This window comes from Neodiprion virginianus, chromosome 1 (assembly GCF_021901495.1).
Source record: "Neodiprion virginianus isolate iyNeoVirg1 chromosome 1, iyNeoVirg1.1, whole genome shotgun sequence".
NCBI lineage: Eukaryota > Metazoa > Arthropoda > Insecta > Hymenoptera > Diprionidae > Neodiprion > Neodiprion virginianus.
The window spans coordinates 25161200-25185526 of NC_060877.1; the positions used below are offsets into that span (position 1 = coordinate 25161200).

A 24327-nucleotide genomic window follows, 5' to 3' on the forward strand; every position below is an offset into this window, starting at 1 on the left:
GCATGGAGCTGTACTTCGATCGCAACTTTTTCATCTTATTTTACCTTTATTCATTTTATTTATGCATGATGTAACGGAAGTTCACGCTTGCAGCTTGCCAAGACTTCGCGTGATGAGTACGCGGGAATCTTTACATTCGTCGCGAATACATCGCGCGACGATGAAACTATTCGATTCCATTTTCTATTTCTTTTTACTGGTTTGCCATGAAATCTGAGTTGCAAGAATCCTTGTTTTCTGAACATGTCACAGCCGAATAACTAGCCTTTTCGTACCTACTCAAAAATATTCACACGGGGGCCGCGGTGGATTCCAATGATTGAAAATAACGAAGTGCTGGAAACAAGAATTCCGATCTCTAAGTCTGTGTATTTATGGAGTATCTTCATGAAATGAAGAAATCCAGTGTTATGGAGCAAGTTTGCCGAGTACTTCGAATTATTAGGTACATAAGGGATTCAGAACACGTATATCTCGAATATCGTGTAATTTCAGGTCTAAAAATAGCACTTAATTTCATGGCTCTGGCTCTCTCATGGCATTCGTAATAATAACCAACCCTTGCTTGCCGGAAGGGGGTAAACTCACTCGAATTAGAGTCTATTTTCGTGTAGCAAAGTATCTCGATTTGCCTTCGTATGATCGATGCGTGTTGTCGAGTTTCAAACGATCGCTGCAATATATTTCCTTGGGTAGGTTTATACCTTCGCCCGCTGAAAGACCTCGATCGCTCATGCCCGCATTACTGGTTATAATTAATACCCCTGCACAGAGAGTCGTAAGCGTTAAGAGGAATTACTGAAAAACTAAGTTATCAAACCTCCAATTTCTCGGTGGTAAAAGTAGCGGCAACGTGCAGTTTCGCCCTCCGAGCTCCTTTCATTCAGAAAATCGACGCTGTCCTCTCGAGTCTACTCCAAGTTAATTAAGGGTTGATAATCTCTCGCGAGGTGCTCGGCTATAGAGTAGAAACAGAATTAACCCAGGAGACCCGCAATATTTGAGAGAGAAAGTTCACTCGGTGGCATCGTGCTGCTGCTTCGCTCTGGTCCACGTATAAATCTTTTGTTAGTTCCTCTCGGCAAAGACACGCTCTTGCCTGCTCTCAACCCATTCCTCTTGGCTGGCTGAGGGCATCGTCGGTACCCTCCGAATCCCATCCCGTTGCTACCGCTGCTGTTGCTGATGCCGTTGCTAATTAAAAATATAATAAACCTTGCAAATCCGCCTCTCACGGTAGGGATAACTGTTATGCTACGCACTCTTGGCCCTCTCCGTGGGGATTAAGAAGCGTCTCTGTGGACAGGTGCGGAGAGAAAGAGAGAGGAGGACATATCAAGCGGGGAACTTGAAGTTATTAAAACGTAAGCTATAACCTCCACGGTTGATGGCACGTTTGCTGTATACGACGAAAAGGGTTATTTCATATTTATCCCATTCCTCTTTGAGAGATAATTTTTTTTTTTTCGTTATTTTTCTTCGCGCAAGTTTTGCCGGTTAAAGTTTCATTAGCTCACTTCTTGGAAACTCATCTATTACACGTGTGACTTGGTGGAGTAGCATATTCTACTTTGTTATAAAACAGAGTTGTTTGAATTTTAACAATGTTGTAATGTGTAAGTTAACAATTCTCTTGGGATTCCAGTGAGCATGTACTTTATTTGAAAGATTGAAGGTATAGTTTCAACCCTGTAATATCTGAACGTTATCTTCAATCTTTAAACACGATAAATCGGAGGTATGCTCTGGGAATTATCACATGTTGTGAAGAAGAAGAAAAATTTATTTTGCCTTCAGCCTCCGATGTTCAAGTGAAGAAATTCTGGAAAACGAATTTATGAAAGCTCCTACTTTCATACGACCACTTCAACTTCTCGCATTAAAGTTGGGTGTTTTTTTTCTTTGTCTGGACTCTTCCATCAGCCCACTCCAATATATCAAAGCTCGGTTGATGTTCCGAATCCTCGATAACTCGTCATTGTCGCTGCGATATCTAACAAAAAAAAAAAAAAAACTATTTCTCGGTTGTAGACAATGCTCAACCCGGTAAGTAATCACTGCATGAATTACCGCCTGGAATGAGAACGTAAACTTGACGGTTTTTATCCCTTCTTCTTCTCGATTGCTCCAAGATCTTCCGCAACATCGAACTGAAAGCTTGCAAAAGAAGGTTGTGTTCATAATTTTTCTTGTCAGTTCTCGAGCACCGTAGAAACTCTGAAACTCTCGGCACTTGGACCGGTCCGTGCAATGCCAAAGAGGATCCCTAATGGCGAGAGCGTAAGATTGACGGGACTTGGGTAGACATATTGTGTAGTGAGGTACACATCCTCGTCTGAGGCACGTGTCGAGGCACGAAAAGAGTCGACAGAGGGACACTGCTGCAGAAACGATGGCGAGTGCAAAGAGCACCGGAACAGGTGTAGTAAGCTCCATTGTTTCACCATTCTTTAGAAACTCTCCACATTAGCGTCGTGAATTAGTACAATGGTTCTTTCTCCTTCTCTTATACCCTGGTTCTTCTTTTCCTTTCTACCTCTGGTGCTCGTCGGCCGCTGTTACCTCGCCTACTACTCACCTGCCTCTGCGCCGCTACTTTTGTTCTTTCTTTATCCTTTGCTATGTGCAGGCTTTATCCGCCGCCCGTCTTCTTATACATCGTGCAAAAAGCGGCAGTCAGGGCGAAATTCGAAATAGAAACAGTGTCGAGGTATTTCTTTTCCGGAAAAAAATGACAACACGCGTAACCAGTTGTTATTTTTCAATAGGGCACGTCTGTTACTCAACCGAAGAAAATATCAAATGCTTTTGATGATAATTCGGGGCTTCGTCTTGTCGTAGAAACTAAATAGATAAGCTTTTAGGAAAAGCATTCATGCGATAGTGAAGAAACAGACAAATGTAACGAACAATTTTACTGTACTTCACGCGATTTATAGTGCGAATAATTCGAACATTCCATTTTTTTCCCCTACAATTGAAATGACTTTGATGGCGAAAGAAATCAAATCTGTATTTTCATACACTGGCACGATAGAATCGCGACACAAATTGTCACAGACAATTTAACCCTACTGTCACAACGTTTTGAAACGGATGTTTATAAATGAGCTGAGCTTCGAAACGCGATGGTTAATTTTACCTCAAAGAAAAATATCTCAAGTCTTTGACCAGAAGTGCCGCTATGGCACTTGCCTTGGAGAGAGGAATGACGGGTTCTCACACACTGCGGTCTGTAGGGCTTTCCGAAAATCCTACTGTTTCTTGGCTTCTACTCACGAAAATGATCCCCACAGAACGAACCTCGAACAAAGCTTCTTCATCACGAAACTGTTTGAAGAGTCCCAACCCACTTGCCTTGGAGATTTTCAAGCTTTTTTTTTTTTTTTTAAAAAAAACATGCGGTCCCTTACAATTTTTTCCCCGAATAATATTTGACTGATTATATATCCATACGATAATCCGACTCCGGTGATCCGTTCGGGGAGTTTAGTCTATTTGAAATTCTAATGCGCCTCGAGCTTATCCTTCGCTGAAATATAAGCCAGTAAGCAAATACGGAACCAAATCGATCCTGGTCCTGGCTTTCTCGGTGCAAAATAAAAAAAGGTTGTAGTTAATCTCGCGGATCTCCCCACCTTTTAACGTCTATCTGGATAAACACGTTTCCAACTTAGTTTGCTAAATTTTATAATCCTAAATTGAAAGGTGTTAACCACGCAATCGTCTAATGTTAGATTGTGTTTTTGTTTCAGGTACGTTTTTCGGGCTTAAACTTTCTTGCTGATCGGTCGATCCCATTCCAAACTCCAGAGGTGAGTTGTCCAAACCTTATACTGTTCCGTATACTTTTATGGAAAAACACACGTACAGCTAGACCGATGTTTTGCTTACATCTCAGGCATAGAAATAGGGTACCGCATTTCTTTCCCTGGATCTTTCTATGCTTTGAATAGTTCACATTTCAATGGATGCTGCTTCTTCTTCAGAATAAAATAAAACAGAACACGACATTTCCCGGTGCTCTATATGAAGAGCCAACTGCGCGCGTGTTTTCACATCGGTGTGTACGATACAGAACTGCATTTTTGTGCAGCCATACGTATACGTACCTAGTATTGAAACTCGTATGCAACGTGCCTAGTCTCACTCAATTTATTCATATAAGTAGCCGAGGTACTGAATACTCACGTACCTCTGCAGGATATACTTAAATATTTTTCAACGTCGGATACCATCTCCTATTTCGGCAACAGCATTTGTGAAAAATGTATTTGAGATTGCAGTGAGGAAGTCGATTCGAACCTGCAGCGCGAACGAATCGCACCAGAGTTTTCAAATAAATTCTGAACCAATAGTTTTCACGGGCATCCATGTCGCAGCTAGCTTCAATATTTGACATCCGATCTTGTTTACTTACGGATGCTGCACGGTTTTCCGTCATACCTGATATCCTTCTCTCGTGCAGAATGGAAAGTAAGCATTTGAATTGGATTATTATTCGTTACTCATGATTACGTTGGCATATGAAATTAGAGACGAAGATTAATTAGCCAATCGACGATAGCGGTACCAATGCAGTTTCAACAGTTACGACTGGTACAAGCTTGCAAACTTACCTTAGAGAATTCAACGCAATAAAAGTAGAGGCAATGGTATTCAATAAATTCAAGGTATTTTACTTTCCTTAAATTTTGAAAAAGACTCCTTTATTCCACACCAGGAAAATTGTTATGTTCCCAAGATTACTGATTACATCTTCAACCTTTAAGGGCAAGCCTGCTGTGAAATTGTTATAGCGACCAAGAGGCTTGAAATCACAATCACATCTGGTAGATGATCGAAAGACGGAGTAAACGGCTGTAGGTCCGCATAGAAGCGCATTCTGGTAGCGAACAGACTAATCGCAGTGTCTTACATAGTTTTTCTTTAACTTGCTGTTTTTCTTCTTCTCCTTAGTCTGGATGATCCTCGGATTCTACACTTGTCGAGCGGCTTGGAAACGCTGTTACGTTAACATGCAGATGTATAGATCATGCGGGCTTAAGCAGCGAGCAGACCGTTTTTCAGTCGCGTACCTGAAAAAGAGCGATGAGATAAAACACTCTTCCAACGTATATTATCATTTTAACCAGCGGCGAGAACATCTGTGTGATATTTCATCCGCTGTCGACTGTCGTATTCGAATTTTCGTTGGTGAGAAAAATGTTCTAATGCAACGAAAAAGAAAAATACAATGAACTTTTGACAAGCTTGATCTTCCAGCGTGCAGATACGTGAATGTTCCTTCAATGATGTCATTCGTAAAACTCCCAAGTTCATAAATTCGTGATACGCGCTAAACAACGAAGACACGAAAAATTGGGCTACAATTGAGTATTACGCAGAGAACCGCCAAGTAACATCTGTTCAGTATCTATAAAAAGCACCTAATCACCGCCACATACTTTTTTTTAAATTCATTTACAAAAGTTGCTGTTTTTTCGGTACCTTTTGCTGAAATTTTTCTATCATGACGTCGTGTTGGCATTAAAAAAAAAAAAAAATGTACCTACGAAAATAATCGAGTATTCAAATCTTGATTAGAATAGCTAAGGAGCACATCGTTATCTTTTGCTAAAATATTATATTTACTTCTACACTGTAGTCTCTCCCTCTGCTCACCGTTGTAGTCGGAGCATGTAAATATTGGTCGCCGAGAATCCCGGTGTTCCACCCAATTGTGGCCGCGGGTAGTTTTAGCGGAGGGATAATTCCATTTACGAACCCCTGCCGGGATCTGGGAATCGCTAGGATCACCCTGTACCCCAACAGCGAACCGAGTCTCGTGCTGCGGCAACAGATTCTCGACGTGCAATGACCACGCTCTGTATAAGTACTGTAATTGAGTATCGCTTCGTGCAATTTCCGGCGTTGACGGTGCATATCCCACGGCCATTGGGCCCCGTTTCCCTTTAATGCGGAACCCAACTACCCACTCAATCCTTGAATAATAAATAAATTCCCAATCGATTTCTGCACCAACTAACAGGTCATTGCGTGCGGCAGTTTGAGCTGAAATGTCCAAGAACAGAACCATGCACTTTGCTTCAGTTCTGACCAGTCTTACGTGACATGAATTTTGTTTCGATATTTTGTTGAATCGAGCTTACTTCGACTGTGACATCGTTTCCTGAGGTAAAACTTTTTCGTGCACCTGGTCGGGTTAGCCATGGTTTCAAATTGCTCAGGCCACCGGAACGAGCATTATTCACATCTGACATCCTCGATGACAATGACCGGTGCTTTAATTGGTGCTTATCGCGTTACTTTCATCATCCTTTCATTCCGAATAAATCCTTTGTATACTTGAGTTCAACGGGTTTTCCGTTTCTCTGCCTGAACCACTTCGACTCCTTGCTTATTATTGTTTCATTTATATTGTACATTGCCCGAGAAGCGGGAATGCGAGATGTCTTGGTTCCACTCTTGGAGTCGGAGGAAAATTGCTTTGAGTTGTCGATGAATCCACGCTTATATAGTAAATACAGAACAGAACAGAATCCGACTTCGCGAAGGAGAAATATCTACAGCCACCACCAGGCTTCCGACCCTTGGAAATTAATGGAACATGGGATGAAAAAGTAGAGTAGTCGCGTAACGTTGTTTCAACAGCAAGGTACGCGCAGCTTTGAGCGACAAACCATTCGCAAATAGTAATGGCCTGACGAATTGATTAACGTAAATAAGACTTAACCGTTATCCTTGGTGCTCCACCGGCACTTTGCGAATGTGTTATTGTCTTCTCAGTCCTCAGACCCACCACGCCTTTGCGCCTAGAGACTGCAAAAGCCGGCTGGTGCTGGTTGTCGTTAACCATGCTCAGACGCCTCAAGTGGGAACTTCACGGTACGCAGTGTCTGTGCTTAATTGAAACTGTCGACTAATTGTAAGTGAACCCCCTCGTTCAAACGAGAAACTACCCGCTTAAGCCTCCGAGTGTTAGCTATAACCTGACCAACTCGACGATTCGAGTGTGTGTGTCTAACTGTCTACGCACAGCGAAAATATTTGAATCGATGTTTCAAGTGTCTGAAGCCAATTTCTGAAGTCTGAAGCCACGTTCACAGATGTGCGATCCATGCATCGGTACGTATTTCCCTTCCATACGCTGTAAACAGTAAATTCGAGGACGTATGGAGAGATTGCTTTTTGCTGCATTGCTACGTGCCGACGTTATTCCCAGAGCGTAAATAATTCTGCGCATATGCTCCGAGGTAAAATAGGTCGGAACCTGAGGTCAAATGTAAATTCAAATTGAAAAAGTTTTGTCTAGAGTCACGGGAGCTGTGTAGGAACTTTGAACAACATGCTGAGTGAAGTTGAATTCGACGTTGGTAATTTTTTTTCAACCTCACCGCTTGGCGCATGGAACGCTGGCACGGATCAATCCAAAAATCCTTTATTTTCAATGACTAGAAACACACGCGACCGGCTTTGCCTACAAGTCAACCGATGTATCGTGATAACGTGATGTTTTACCACAAAATCTGCTGGTAACGAAATACTTTTTGCGAGCCGAAATAACGAACGTTGTCTGCAATGGATATTATTGCACTCCTTTCGGATGCAGAAGGGTGGCAAGTTGATACGATCCTTGGACCTCGTTGTTTCCGTTGTCTCTCGGAATATCGGGAGTGGCATTTAGGGTGGCATGGCGCCGGACCACGTCGGCAACGTTTGGCTTGGCTAGAGCGCCGTGACGCTTTTTCATAGAGGGAGCGTCGCGGCGCCTACCCGTCAAAGGTCGCCGCGTTATAAATACGTCCGGCGCCGCTCGGCCCCGTTTCTCATTTCTGCATCGAGCTGTCACTGGACTCTGACAGAATTGAAAAATCCCGTAATTGCGTTCAAAGGGTAGCCACTGAAAATTTTATTATTACAAAAGAATCGCTATGACTTTGTTCCGAGAAGAAGCTTGAGTTTCCACGGAATCAAAACGATCCTGACACATAAAAATCGTTTGAAAAATATTGCCGTATGCTTATTTACAGGCACACAATATAGTTGCGTAAGTGTGCAGTAACGTCAACTAGAACCCTTCGCTCGCTGGTTTTATTACCGAGTAATCCAGTTGACGGAAAACATGTCCATCGTCCCCCAACTTGGGAAATAAATCCCTCACTCTCGAGAATAAAATCCCTTTTTTTTTTCATTATCCGGGGATAGTTCAGAACAGCCTTTCGTCAAGTCCTTCGCTGAGAAAGATCAGAACCTTTCGCCGGCGACGACGATACTGACTCGACGTCGCCGTCGAGTCTGCGGTGCAATCAATCTCCAAGACCGTAGCATTTAACACACTTGAGGACAGACGCTCATCAAGTAAGTGGCTGCTAATTGTGCCGCCTGGCGATAAATCAAAGACAGCATCTTCGAGAAATAAAGTTTGCGTGTGTATGTGAGCTTGGTAAAACCTTTCGCTGAGTTATAAAACTCACTAGAAACATGACGAGAATTTCGATCGCAGGGTATTGAATTAGCTGGGCTTTAAATTCCGAAAAAAATCACCGCCAACTGCTGACAACGTCTTTATTTGTATTTGAATTTTCACCCTTACAATTAGTCACGCTGTGGCGAAGTAAGTAGCTCTGCTGAACAGCAACGCAACTTGATCAAGACCAGACGATGCTTATACTAGAGGTTACTCCATGTCCTTATTGCGTGCAACGCTGATACCGTCTAACTATACAGACCATACGACTCTCTGGAGGTCCTGTTACTCTTTTAACGGTGCTCTATAACCTCTTCGTGCTGTGTCTAGTTTATTCCTGTAGGGTAATATTACGAGCTCCATGAATGACGTTCTCCGTCTATTTTCCGTAATGGAAGATATCAACCTGCGACGATCCAAGCTAGGAACTAAAAGAACCGCAGTTGAGTATAATCATCCATCTGAACAAATTAGAAATGTAGGATCAATCATGTTCTGCGGAGACTTCGGTGTTTCTGCTTTGCTAACAGTATTGATTTACAAAAAAAAAAACTTTACGCAGCTTGTTCGCGTGTATAATATAATCCATACATATAATCTGTTTTCGTAAAATGGCATGCAAACTTCAATTACCTTCGCAATGATGGGTCCGCAAAAAACGTTGGAAACTCTTACGCTACACGAGGACCTGAGACCAACGAGGCATTCCATCACCGTCAAATTACGAGACCCCCAGTAAACCTTTCGTATCGAAAATGAACCCGTGTCACTTTGCAAACCTGATTAAGAACGATGTTAAGAACGATGCTCAATCAGCTGTCTCGTAAACTATATCCCGTTTCGATTCTACTGTCCTGACGCAGTTTTGAAAAATGAATAACTAAAAAACGAAATAAAAAAAGGGAGTTAACGCCACTAAAACGCCTCAGTTTCACGCAACGGCCGGACATTTATGAGGGTTGGCTTATCTCCCGTTTGTGTACAATGTCGGATTTTTACGAGGCGATGTAACCTCAGTGGCGAACGGAGTGTACCCACGAGCCTTGGATTTACTTTCCATCATTTGCTGCATCCCAAGATTATCCTCACTCGGCTTTATGTCGGACTTCTTTATTTTTCCTATCGGTTCTTTGCGCTTCCGCCCTGAAACATTTACTCACTTGATCCTCACCGAGGGTTATTTCTACGGTTATTGATCCCGCTTCACGTTTTTCCAACAATGTTTAAAGTTCACGTGGCAGAGTTTGCGAATTCCCTTTTTTTCATCACGATAAAATTTTCTTGGCCCTGTCCATCTTTGAGCGATCCTTTTCTCCGCTTGAAAATTGACAAATTGAAGAGTTTTCATGCAGCGAACGTGAGCAATATTGATCCCGTGACAAGATATCCTTGATATTCAAACTGGCTCTACGATGTCTTTTCTCACTTGCCACTCGGGTGAAACCTTGGTGATTTACGAAGCATTTAAAGTTGCAGGTCTCGAAGATCCGATATCGTAAAGAAACCGAAAAATGTTTCTAAAGCAAGCGAAGTTAGCTTACTTTGCTGCTAAAACTGATGTTGGCGTTTTTCTCACAATCAAGTTAAATTGTTAAACTCTATTTCGTTAAACTTCCAGAGCCAAAGCCAGTTTCTTGAACGACATATAATAGAGAGAGAAAGAGGGAGAGAGAAAAAGAGAGACATAGGTATACAGAAACCAATTGTTTCGGAAAATCTTCGCTCTGCACGACTTCTCGGTCTTTTACCCGTCATTCCACGTTCATTCTAAGACTTATTCAGTCCTCAATAATCTTCCACGATCATTTAAAATAAAATTTATCACGAACCGAATTGATCAATGAAACTCTAAACTCAAACAAATTTACAATTTTCGTACGTAATGAAACAACAAGACAAGATATTCGATGCCGTATTAAAATGCGACATATCGTTGAATGTGAAGTATCGAACGACGATTTTTATGATACGAATTCCACAAATTGTATTCGCTATTCCGTTCGGAAAATATTCGCTAGGATGAAAATAGCAATACTTGGAAGGAAATTCATTGCACTGGGTATGAAAAGCCGTAATGAGAGACCGACGTGAATGAGGAAATGACATTGTGAAATTTTTTTTTCCTCAGTGTCGAGTTCTGACGTGGGACTATAAAATAATGGGTGCAGTCAATTTTTAAAGCCTGTGTTAACTCTGTAATTACTCACAACTTCAAAGAGGTCTTTCTCACTTTTGTTAAGCTGCATCGCCTAACCATACCGGTTGTTTTCAGAAGCAATTAAAATTTTTTTGGGTCTGTGTAACCACGAACCGCCTTAAACTGTTCCCACTAGAAACAATGATCCAGAAATCTCATTACTTTTGCTCCGCTGAATGGCGTTCTCTCATATCAGAGATACCAACGACAGAGGAAACCGCAAGGAATTTCTATATTGATATAGATTAGGATATCCTTCCAGGCTAGAAAAGGAGAAGCCATGATAAAAGAGGATCGAGGGCTTTTCTACTCAGCGAGGATTCCCGTTTTCTCATTCTCAAGCTCGTTCAGCTCTACGTATAGTTGGATCCTAGCTACCGATTTCTACCTATAAATCTCTCAACTAGTCTTAGAATCTAATTACTCAGCTCTTTCGATATTGCTCAGTAATATTCCTCATGAGCCTTTGTAAAAAATGTCATTTCCATTCGGTAGTAATCCCTCACTCATTGCAAATCGCATCTAGTATATGTATAGCTGGTTCGCAACGGTTGGTAAATAATTTCTTGACTACGAACTGTATGAACTTAGAATGTATCCGATACTGCAAAAGTTTAAAGTTGGACCTGACAAAGCTTGACTGAGGAAAAACTTCGAGAGGTATAGTTATTCAATCGGCAAAAAGTTGTCGGCCGACAATCAATGTTCGCCGGTATGAAAAATTTTCGAGAACTTGAGAGGTTCTCCAGAGATAAATATACACAAGCCGAAGGTTCGTGGCTTATCTCGAAGTTCATTCTTAAATTTGTTCCTCGACCGAATACTTGAGCGATTTCGTCAAACCGTGCGGAGGCCAGGGAAGTCCTTGAGACTCGGGCAGACAAATACTTCACTACAAATTGGCATTCCTTACCCTCCATGGCTGCTTCTCTTTCTCTTTTTCCCTCTCGAGCTAGATGACCCAGGCATTTCACCATCGACGACGTGGCGTTGGAAGCTGCTCGCGTTATCGGGAACTTCTCGGAAGATATTCCTCCGGCGTAGGTAGGTCGGTACTACTGCACCGTGGATAGGGTCGTTCGTATCACTATAGGTAGGCCATGTGGCACGTATTTATGACCCCTATAAAACACATTGTATCTGCATCTGCGTGCCAGGTCGAACGGAACCCGGTTCTCGGCAGCTCGCCTCTCTGCCCTGAACTTTATTCTTTTTCGGATAATATTTTAGTGCGCAAACTTCACTTATATCAGACATGCATACCGTCTTCAACATTACCGAGTGCTAATGACTTCGATCCCATATATCCCACCGGTTTTCCAAGTGGTTCTGCACTCAACGGATCGATCGTTGGGTGAAGGACCGAGTAAAAATGTACACGTTTGATTTGTGATACCTCGTATTCAGAGCCGTGAACTTTTTTTACCTTTACCACCTACCATATTTTTTACAAGTATTGTGCAGATGTGCATTTTCATGGAACGGCAATAACCGGCTGCTTTAAACACCTGATTCTCTTCAAAAGATAAAGGAAACGAACGCGAGGCTTTGAGAGGCCATGTACTGTTTATAGTGCTTTCTCGACGTCCTATTTATTCATTAATATCCTCAGAGGTTTTCAAAGGCAGCTTACTGCAACGACGTGCACACTGCCGCTCTTTAGACTTTTAGATTTTCTGCACGGATTAAGGTACGTACTATCGAAATTCGATTTTGCACCGGTTGGACTGAAGTTACGTACTTCAAATGGATCGATATTATTTTAACTTTGAAAAAATTTTGTGAATCAGGTACCTCCTGTGACTAGAGAATATTTTCAAACCGGTACATCGGAATTTACTTATCATATAATCAGGAATGCAGAAATGACTGTCTCGTTGACAATCCTTTAGGCTAAATTAGAGAAGAAGACACTGTCAAAGATATGAACTTCGTCAGATTTATGCTAGTTTTCTTGACGCGAATCATTTTAGGGCCGCATCCGTACATTCCAAATGACTTCAATAACGTTGTTCGTATCAAATGTTAGAAAGGCATCTGCTACACCACTGAATAAAGTTTAAGAATGAACAAATGCTATCAATTTCAGAATCTATCTCGGAACCGATAATACGTATCTTTATTCTTTGTAGTAGGTACCTGCAAAACCTAGAAATTACTGACAAAATCAAATATTTGTATGTTTCAGAAATCGCTAGCGCAACTTCAACTATCATTAACTGAGGTGAGTTGATTCATTTTAATCGTTGTAAGTAGGTTTCACACATAATGCAGGTACGTACGACGCGAGAAAATGTGAGTTGATTTTTTCAGTGCACGAGAAGAAACTTAAAAAATTATTATAACGATAAATGTATTCGTTTACTTGCTAAGACGAACCGTCACTCATCATAGACTCCTACCAATTAACACATTCCATATTCAATAAGGTCAAATTATTCTTTTATCCAATATTCCGAGTACTTTGAACGATCTTTCGAATAATTTCGAAGTCTTAAAATTTCTATCGGTATGAAAAGTAAGTTTGGCATGTCAATTTCCAATTCGTCTACACACAAATTATATCTTTAACATTTTATTATTGTGTAAAAACTTCTGCGACCATACTCGCCACGTACAACTTCTCGCAGCAGTGAATGAAAATCAATACCCTTTGAGGGGAATTCCGGCCGGGCTATTCGCGGAACAGTACGAGGCTCAAGGGTGTTCTGATCTCAGGCCAAGATCGCAGGTATTTGGCTGGTATTTAAGTAATACCTGTGAGCCTCTTCGAGCTGATCACGACTCTGTCTCGAGTGCAGATCGTCAAAGCAAAAGGATCCAAAACTCTCAGAGATGTACAAACAACTGATAGTGTAGATCTGGCTGAAGGGTTGATTCGGTATTCAGCGCATACGACCCAGCGGTCAGTTGATTACATCATCAGACCTCAAAGTGCCGGAGTTCTTGCAGTTGGATCGAGTTCTCTGTAATTTTCTCTTGAAATACTCCGATGCTTTAGTTTCACTTCGACAGCGAACTATTACCGTTTGGTTAACCTGAGAAGTGAGTAATTGATTGGAAGTTACAAATTCCGGTGTATATTGCAGTTAGGAATGTTACGAGGGTACGAATTAATGTATGAAATTCCGCTCACTTATAGACTTTCGATTGTTATTTGTGGTTGTGGGTGACTCGCGAAGTACGTGCCACGCTTATTCACGGAAAGAGATTCTGAGGAGATTGAGAGAAATCCGAAGGTGTGAATATGACGGTAAAAAACTGAGGAAGTACAACAGATCAGCAGAACACAATATCAGTGGGAACAATTAATGTAATTTGGTACTTGAGCATGGAAGACATTGGCTATACAGGGGCGCAATGCAAAAAGCTCTGGGTAAAGCTTGCAGATGATTTTTGTTGAGCTAATATGAGGTTATAAATCGGCGTATTTTCAAATATTGAATGCAAGTTATGCGGTGTTCGCAAACTCTTTAGCCTGGTGAGAAATATCTGAATCGGTATTAGTGCTGTCAGACTGATATTTTGAGAAAACTAGCCGTTTGAGCCGAACCCAACTAGCCCATTCTGTTGACTTTCTTCAGAGTCTTGGGCTACCTGGTGTGTGAGAGGAACCATGATAAATGCATGTCTACTGCATACACACCTTGAGGTACGTTGCTTCATTTCATATTCCTGCCATCGATTTTCGATATCAGTGTTCCGGACTTCCTCTCGTCATCCCTCACGGATACCCCGTTGGGTTCGGGATAAAAGGGAGGTAAGCCATCCTAATTCTCTTGGGTATTGTGCGCAGCGTTGGTGGAGTGAAGGAGTCACCTGTCACTGGTTCTCCGAGCTTTCGTCCAAGAGAGATTTCATCCGAGACGAAAAAAGCCCGGGAGAAAACAGAAAGCTCACGTCAGGCGACTATCAGCTTTTATAAAAGCTTTTTAACCTGAGCTATACACAGCGAAGAAAGAACCGGTGAGCCAGCGAGCATCGAACCGGATAAAGGTCTAGCTTTTCCTAACAATTAATCTTTCTAACCAGACCAATGGCGAGTCTCAACTCACTGTAGGATTAATTTGGCTTAGAGATAAATTGCTTCTTGCACCTGGGTAGGTATTTCTTTTACGCTCGGTATTATCTTCTGTTCCGTAAAGTGCTCCCAGTGAATTGAATTCGATACGTACCTCAGTACCCGGATGCAAAAACGACTGGATTCGCTCGAAGCCATTCTTACCGTTATTACATTTTCTTTACTCCTACTGCAGCCTTAGTTCAAACGCAGCCAGAGGGATGTCTTCGCAGAATCATTTATCGCTCGTGCATGAATTCACCTTCTTCACGTCGACTGAGTGTAGCGACCGAATCTTATCTTACTAAACACCTGAAAACGTGCTCGCACAGTGATACACTCGCTTCATTATCATCATCCAACGGGCAAGTATTTCATGACTCGCTAGTCGCGATCACGTGCAAAACGGGCGTAAAGTCATAACGCGGCAGACTAACGTTTTCCCTTAAGACATAGTCGTAAGCCGTAACCTATAATAAGCAATAACACTTGGAAGATAGGAAGGTGCAGCGGAGGGAAGAGCAGCAGCAGCGGCAAATAGAAAAAAATATCAATTCATTCGTGCCGTTAGGTACGCTATAGGTCTCCGTCGCCCAGCATGGCGCCAGGCGTTTCATTCACTTTTGCTTCGTGACTTTTTTTATTATTTCGGCTCTCCCTTCGTCCAGACAAACGACTGGTGATGTCCTCGTCTAAAGCAGGCACTCAGGATTCTCCAAGTTCTTTGTATTTGATTTACGCCAGGCGCCAGACGGATACAAAGTAATCTGCAACAATGAGCTACGTAATGGGTCGGATAGAATTGTGCCGCTTCTTATTTTCTAGTTATGCTGCAAAAATTCCTCACCTAACCCGTCACTCGGAGGGGGGGACCGTGGATGATTAATAGAGCTGATTTCAGTGGGCTCAGTTCACCAAATAAATTCACCGATATCCCTCTTCGGTTCAAGGTAACGCGATAAAATTGGCCAAAAGGCGGGTGAGACGGATTTACTACCGGCGACCAAAGCACAAGAGATCCGTCTCAGTCCCGAGATCGGTAGAGTCTTTATATGAAAGGCCGTAACGTACGCTGTGCGGACCGCGATGAATGTCCCTATGGAATTGCTGACCACTTCTAGAATCTAGACGACCGACCGCGATCTCGGGTCGTTTCGCGAAATACATCGTCCCGTGGAACCGGGGATAAAAAATTGTGCATCTTTGAACCTTGAAAGCGGTACTGCGGGAGAGTAATAATCCCGTCTATATTATATGTTTTACAATTTAACCAAGATCGAAAGGTGGAAACGGTCTTGCTTTTTATACCTCGAATTCCGTTCAAGCGGATAGCATAATTTGTCCTCCGTGGAGCGCGCTTTGCGCATTTTACGAGCACGGGACATGAACCGTGAAGATTTCATTGTACCTGGTTTCTAAGTGAAGCGAATATCGTAACTTGAAAAGTGAAGAGGAACGACCGGATTACCTCAACATTCTACCCACGCTGCCGAAGCCAAGACAATTTGTTCCCTGCGTAATCCAAAGCTAGACTACTCTACATATTCCTTGAATCCCTCTCGAATACCCAAAGTACACACTTTGGGGGGCTAAGCGATGTCGAGTTTCACTCAGCTGAATGAAGTGAACACAGTTGCGGGGCACCTCGCAATATACAGAGAAACAAACATACCCTGATACGGATCCGGGGCTTTCTCTTGACTGTTACATGTTACTTGTCAGTATTCTCCAAGTGCGCTTAAACAGCCAACTTCCACGGTGAATCCTCACCGTTTTCCCGAAGGAAGAAGGAATAACTGTGCTACCGAAGAGTATGAAGAAGCTGGAGAATCGACAAAATTATTTATTGGTAAAACTGCGCTATAGGTTTCTTGGCGTTGATCACTTCTTTCATCGTCCAGTTCTTGTTTTCCCAATTCTTTTCGAAAAACGTCTCCTGCGTTGGAACCGACTCCACAAAGTCATCACCATCTCAAGCAAGTTCTTGTACGTGAGTTGAGTTCCGGGAAAGAAATAAGCCCAAGAGTGATGACAAGGTTCAAAACTCGACGCATGAAAGCCAGGGTTAATCGCCCACGACGACTTCGAGGGCTCGAGAGAGACCGAGCTGAAATCCAGACGTGTTACACGGGGGATTTTCTCTCCTACCGAGGAAAGCAAACCACGGAAGGTTTTCTTCCAGAAAATATTAATCACGTCGGTCAGAAATGTTGTAATCGGCTTACGCCCGAGTCGTTGAGAAAATAGAAAGCCTTTCGTCTAATGGTCGGTATTACCGAAGGATGTTGACAGAACAAGAGTGAAAACTACAGCAGAAAACATTTCGCGAACAATGCTGTTCGAACAAAATGGCGAACCGATGATTCTTGGCTCAGGTACCCTCGTTGGCTGGGCTTAGAATGCGCCACGAATCTAACCCCCAGGGGTTAAGTTACATTGATTGGCTCCATCAGTCCTTTCTCCCAAGCCACTCTGATTCAGCTTCCAACTTCCACATTCACTCGGGCAGCTTGGGACTTCGCTGTATTCGCTATTCCGGATGCAGGCTTCACGCTAATACCAAGCGAACGAGGAGTGGGTGAATTTGTCGAGTTGGACTACCCTCGAGTAGAAGTCGAGCAAAGCCAACAAGCTGACCAGGGTTTCTCGTTCAGCTTTTTCGAGTTTGCCTCGAGAGAGAATACTCGTCTGGAAAAAGGGCCAGATTTTCGTCAACTTTGTATCTAAACTCGCTGCTGGCGAAAGGAGAAAAGTGATAAAAATATTTAGGTGCCTATTCTTTTCCCTCCGCACAATCTCTTGAATGGTTAATCGAATGAATATTTCAGAAAGTTTCTTGGCGTAAGCCCCAGGATTACTCGGGTGTAACCTGAGCCTCGGTAAACTTGATGAAAAATTACAACGTATCCAAGCTGGCTACCCTCCCTCTAAATTGGCGAAGTAAAAGAGGGGTTAATTTTAATTACTATCCTTAAAAGTTACCCATCATGATACCAAGCACCTCCGTTTCGTTATACCGGTTGTATTTTCTCCCAAGTAATTATTGTGCAACTTATACTCTCGAATACCGGCGCGCAATTATTGCTTCAAGTTTATACGGATAATAAAAAAGTATTCGATATCGTGAACTTCTTCCTGTGCCAATCAATGATTGGTTATTAGATATTCGCATTGACACTACGAACATATTGGGGTATACATCAACTTTTGAGTAGGCATGAGGTTCGACCGTTAAACGTGTGTTTACTGCCTGTTACTGCAAGGATTTTCGCAATTAATCAAACAAATTTCGCCTGAACTGATCTCCTCTTTAATATCAGATGAAAAGAATATTCGCATCTTGTTTGCAGATCACCCCGGAGGCCATTTTCGCGAGGTGTTGGCATTCTCCCTCGTATTTCCGTTCCGTTTTCCTCGCCTCGAAATATCCACCACCGCCCTAAGGCAACGCGTTATGATTGCCTATATTGATAACTCGGATCTATTTGGTTCACCAAAACCATTCGCATCTGGGCGTGCCCCGCAGGGCGTGGAGGAGGATCAGGAGAGAGGTAAAGGGTCCTTCGGGGAAACTGGTGATCCTCGCGAATGCTGCCGGGGAATGAGTTCGCGAAAGTGTTCGAACTAAAGGCGTGGAAATCCACGATGGAGCACCCTGCATATGCCCCTGGCAGGGGAAAACGCAGAAAAAGGATATGGGCCCGAGATTGTTCGCGATGTATGTCGAATGGGTTGTCTGTCTGTTTTTCTCTTAAGGATAAATCACGGCACCTTGTTACGTCGAGTGCGAAGAGCGCTTGTATATCCATTCACAAGCAACTGCAGTTGACTGGCGCGTTAGCGTTGTGAGATTAATCTTTTACTTATCTGATTTTTTTTTATACCTCGTAAAACGAATTTATATTGTATACACGCGTGTAATACGTAAGTCAACTTTTACGAGCAGTTAAATGCGGGCGAAGAGATCGGCTCTAATCTCCGTAATCGGTCCGCAGCTCAAGCTTCCGTATCTTGTTTTGGGTCGGGTAGGAGAAAAATTGATATTTTGTCTGTTTTTTATTACCGGACCAACGGGAGAGTCAGTGATCCCAGAGTTATCGGCGAAGGATGTAAACTAGAAGAAAGTCTAGTAGGTTTTTACGAAAAGGCGCGGCAATGGATCCTGAATAAGCCGTGGAACCGTCGACGTATCTCTCTATCTTTGTCCGTTTACGCAACACTCGAAACTCCCCAAATGTTCCTGAGCCTAAACAAACTGATTTCCCGTGCAAGTCCGACCTATGAATTTATTTATTCGTAATTTATCTGCTGATATATATATACTGAGAGTGTATCGCACGTCCATCTCAATCCCTTACGTTTTTGTTTTCCAGTTATTTACGTACTACTTTTTTTTAAAAAGAAAGTGAAAAAAAGAAAAAGCGAACACGTGGCTTATCAGTTTCATTTATCAAAATTCCCGAAAAACGAGGAGATACACCGGTGAAGAAGCTAAGGTGCATTACGAATGGAGCAACGTGGTTTTTCTCCGCTACTTTTCTGCTCGTTGAGCCAAATGATCCTTTGGGATCTAGGAGGCAGGTTTTCCCAGTCTGCCATAATATCGTCGGAGATCTTTTCCGAGGTGGATGAAGAGGCGACGGGGGAGAGGGGAGGGAAGGGGGGGGGGATGAAGGGGGTGAAGTGGGGGGTGGTAGTTGCATAGCGTGGTAAGATGGCTCCTTCCCCCGGTGGTTCTTCAAGATACGCGAATGGAAAGAGAAACGAGGGTGCGGTGAGTTATGAGCGACCGCGGGAGGAAGGATAACTACTTATTTGCATCCCCATTTGTATACCTGCGCAGGGGGTTTGATGAGAAACTATGATTTACGCGGGCCTTCGCCCTTAACGTGTCTCCCTTGTCGGCCGGCATTATTAGTCCTTAAACTATAATACGTTCTCAATTCGATTCTGATTTTTAGGCGAATTTATAGTCCTTGGGTAAAGAGCTCCGATTCCCGATCATATCGCGAGATTATAATTTTTCGATGAAAATTTTCGGTGATTTTGCAGAGTATAAATGCTGCGAGCCTTTGGGTAAACGATCATGGATTTTACGCCGGATGGATGCGAAGACCGCGTTTTGAAATAAACGCGTAATTTAATTTTCCGTATTTCACTTTGCGTTCGTGAGCAGAATCTTGATTGAGCAAAGCTGCAACTGGCTGATGGAAGCTGGATTCTCTTCTGTCCGGGCTCTCGGATATTTCCATACTAATACCTAGCATCGTCGTCATGTATCCGAGGGACGTGATTTCATTGACTTTGTAAATTCTAGCGTCTCTCCGGCAATCTTCTCCGCTTTAGCGCAGCCCCTGAAAGCGTATAGACTAGTTTAATGCCGATTGTCTGAGAATACAGTCATTTTTATATTGTACAATGCGGGCCATTTCAAGCGAGAAGAAAAAATATTCCGCTACTTTGTTTCCATTGTTTCTCATGTCTTTGAGAAGTTGGAAACTATAAGTTGAGGCACTAGGCAGAACTCGATAAAAAATCTTGAAATTGCATCAGATTGTGGACTCGATTAGTCCGTTCGTTAAATAATTTCGCGCTTGCTCGCTATGCCAAAACGGCCTTGGTATGAAACTCGAGTCATCGGGCCATTACTGAAGTAAAAACTAATCGAACACCACTACTATAGCAAAGTCACCCTGCGGTCGTACATGAAGAGTGCTTCGCAGGGCGAAACTTCGATTTCTGGCTTTCGCTGTACGTCATCGACGAGAGTTTTTGCTCAGAGACTCCTTGAGACAAACGCTGATTGAGGGAAAAGAGCAGCCACACATCGTAATAACGCTCGTTGAATCACCCTCACCACGGCTAATGCAAGTGTCTGTTATACTAGTCTTCACTCGAGACTGGCTCATTGGTTACCTACCTGTCCCACTATAAAGTTATTAAAACAGCATTGTTAATTGCTCAGCCGCAGGGGTGCGTGGAATGTGAAATTCATGAAGGGGGGTGCTTCTGCAGGAACACAAGAGCAGCCCAACCGAGTCCTATAAAATACCGAAAAGGAGAGTGGAGGGAACTGCTGCCGCGAGCTACGCTATACATCCTAATAAACGGAGGCTTGAAACTTTCAGAATTGCATTATTCGCAACAGTTTGCAGGCTCGTCGACCCCGCTTCCCTGTCGCGTCGCTCCTTAATCTTTAGCGGACTTCGTGGCCGCCACTCCGTAGTGCGGGAAATAAAACTTCCTACTTTTCCAATTTATTCCATCTTCCAACATATTCCAGTCTTTCGAAATTTTTTTTTTTTTTTTGCCTCTTCTTCTTTGAAAAGAGTGAAAATGATCGCTCGAAGGTGAAACGGTTCGAAACTCGCCTTCGGAGCTTTTCAGAATTTGCAAATACTTCCCGTGTCGTTCCGTCGATTGGCTTGTTTTAGTGCCGGTTTGAGGTGGACGAGTGTGTCATTCTCGTGCGAGTTTGTTGCTCCCCGGGGGATAACCACCGACCATCCTGAGACCTCGGGGCGCGTATGCCGAGCGCACCCCAACACGTTTCTCATTAACCGTCCGGGGGTGGAAAAGCGGAGGGAGATGAAAAGGGGTCCGAGAGGAGTGCTTCGGGGTGTTTGTTCATCTCGCAGATATGAGTGGAGAGGTGTACCGAAATAAATAATCTGACCACAGCAGGTAGATCGTTCTTGGCCGTGTGTAATATGTCATCATATCTTGACACTCTCTTATCGATTGTCGCGATTGTTTTATACTTCGTAGTTTTTAAAGATGGTCGATGCTTCGTTCTTATATAACTACAATACCGAATACCTCTGCTACTTTTCGACGCCATTTTCACGCCCTGTACCTTCCATGGTCGATGTGGGTCTGAGAGAGTAGACCTTGCATTATACAGTCGGGGATGAAGAGAGAAGGACAGTAAGTTGCGCCGAGGGACGTGGGTGAAGAGAGGCGATGGAGGAAAGGACCGCGCAGCGGTTGCCTTGAGGAATTTTAGGGGCTTGGTCGTTTGTGAAATTTCATGCGTGAAAATGAAAGAGGTCCAGGGTTGACTCCCACGTTAAGAGTTGTTTAATTTTTAGCTTCGTTGCCTTCGGCGCGAAACGAGGTGTTCCATAGGTGCTGATGTATAGAGCTTAAGAGAATGTTGATACATAACGCTGTGGAATAATTTTCAAAATAAAAGCAGAATAGATATTAGCCTTAAGATATTTTTGACTTGAAAGTTTTTAACAGACTCACTAACCGAGTGTGAAAAATATTTTATACGAAAAATGAAAAGTCTTTCGATCGAAATGAATACATTAATGTAAATAACCGTTCACTGTAAAATGCGACACGTGTTTCACGTGTTTTACATGGTTTATGTTGAAACATCTGATTTACGTTTCATGATGCCAACTACAAATTTATTCCTTGAAAAATCTCGATAATGATTTCGAACCGATGTCGTAGTGAACAATTCTTTGCGAACAACAATTTTTCGGGCTGTTTTGGAAAGTGACGTGTACGGACATGAAACGAAGTGAAATTGAGTAATCTTGAATGCTTAGTAAACATGAGTAACATGCAGTGGTAGTTTTTCGGGGGAAACAACCCACTTAGTCGCCTTACCGTCCCCATCCTCTACTTTAACGAACTTTCCAAAATTCGTGGGAGTTAGCCTTATAATTAACTACCACCATTACAATCCGGGATTTATGCTAATTATCTCGGTAGTAGTTAAACCGAGACATAACGCTAACCCAGCGAAAAGGTTTCGTCCTTTCCCCGTCGACCATTTTTGTTTTCCGACATTTCCACACCCATCCCTTAATTTGTTTATTCCACACTCCAGTCTCGGCTCATTAGTACGCGGCTTACGGCGTCCCTCACGAATCGCACTAGCACAGTTTATCCTTCGCAATCCTAAACTTGCAGGCTCACGTCGTCTGGCTGCAGAATTATGCTACACGAATTCTGAGATATACGTGATGATTATTATTACTGGCTGGAAACTTCTTACCGTGGATAAATTCTCCCGTGTACATATATTACGTATATATTTACGTCCAGAATTAAATTCCTCTTCAACTTTGCTCCGTGTTAATGGCCGAAGTTATACCTATATCACCGAGCATGCCTCAGGTACGTGCGTTCCGATATCCATCTGTAAGTTCACGAGTTCGCAATCTTGGAGTATGAAAATATCCAGCGTCTTTCGCTCAGTCTCCGAATTGCCAGCTTGGATGCATCGTCAATTATTCACTTGACACCGATACGTGGTTTTTTTGGTGACGAGATATAGTCGTTTGATAAAGTACCGTTGGAGAATGTTCGGGGTGACGCATCGCATCGAGCCTGAAATTCGACGCGCGTCGCCACAGGCCTGCCAAAACGTTGCGGTTTTTCCTCGAATTCTATGCTGTGAACAACCCGTTCTGCGGTTGATTAAATTTATGCGATCGAACGCTCATAACTGCTACGCGTGTATTGAGTGACCTCTGAACGGTGAACAACAATTTCCTCATTAATGTCGCTGCTCGAAGGTTATTCCGATCTGAGACGTGTCATCGATGAGTCGCCCGTTTTTGCAACATTTTGGCACCCGATGTTCCGTAAAGACGTCGTCTTCCGTGACCACACACGCCGATATTCAATATTCGAATCGCGCGCGACGAGCCGAGATCCCTCGTTCTCGATAAAAGCTTAGCACTCCTCTATGGATAGTTTCGATTCTCACCGACAGGTGCGACGCAAAATAGGTAATCCTCAGTGCATTGCGAACCCGCGTTGCGAGTCTGACGCGTCTGGCGCCACGGTTCTACCACTTTCGGAGTGTAGAGTGTCTCGATTAGTGTTTGCATTCGCTTAAAATTCTCGCCAATGATAAAGGTGGTGAAGACTAGAGAAAATTTTTGTTTTTTTTTTTCTTTTAAACTGCAAAGGAAAACGAGCAGTTGAGCGGAAACAACGCCCTTGCATCGAGTCTGGATATTGAGATATGGTCGTTCTCCTCGGAGTGCGCGGGAGTAAGCACGTAGGCGTAATCTGAGGCGGTTGTGACAAAGCCGGTCATTCCCCTGGCTACGACGTAAACAAGGAACCAAGCCTCCGGGCACAGGTGGGTAAATATTTCTTCTCCACGTTTCGCCAGTAGCTCGTACATTTTGTCGATATTTAAATGACGGCATCCGGTGGTCGAGTCTGCTCCGTAAATTCAGGCTTCTCGCCCAATTTTTGTAAATTTCGGGCTTGAAGATACTTGGCGTGAAAATTTATCGACGAATCATAATTTGGATACCGCTTGGTTTTTTATCGTCTCGTGCTTTTATACGCGTGCTATCGGTATTTCGATCTTTATTGAACCGGGAAGGACGCGAAGCAAATAAACGTTGCCATCACGATTCTGCGCTGACAAGCTTACGGAGCTTCTTGTTCTTCTGGTTGAAAAAAATATCGCCAAACTGGCGAACTGCCACCACAATCCTGGAAGACTTGATCTCGTGCTCGGGTTCGCGCACATGGATAAATGGAAGAAGTTATACACTCTTGCCGAGAGGGGGGATTCGGAATACCCAGAGGGACCGAGGCGGCTTTGCAGAGAGAAAG

The 24327-nt window shown here is 43.1% G+C and overlaps 1 protein-coding gene across 11 annotated transcripts in view; it reads left to right on the forward strand.

Moving 5' to 3' along the window:
- Window positions 1-24327, forward strand: part of LOC124310481 (stress-activated protein kinase JNK) — a 158627-nt gene that overhangs the window by 83145 nt on the left and 51155 nt on the right. For 6 of the 11 annotated variants that reach the window (XM_046774491.1, XM_046774480.1, XM_046774481.1 and 3 more), the window contains 2 exons: window positions 3756-3815; window positions 12856-12891. The gene's annotated coding sequence lies outside the window, so the exon portion shown is untranslated. Of the gene's footprint in view, window positions 1-3755; window positions 3816-12855; window positions 12892-23820; window positions 23840-24327 lie in introns of those variants that run through there. The other 5 variants (XM_046774482.1, XM_046774485.1, XM_046774484.1 and 2 more) reach the window with 2 other exon arrangements.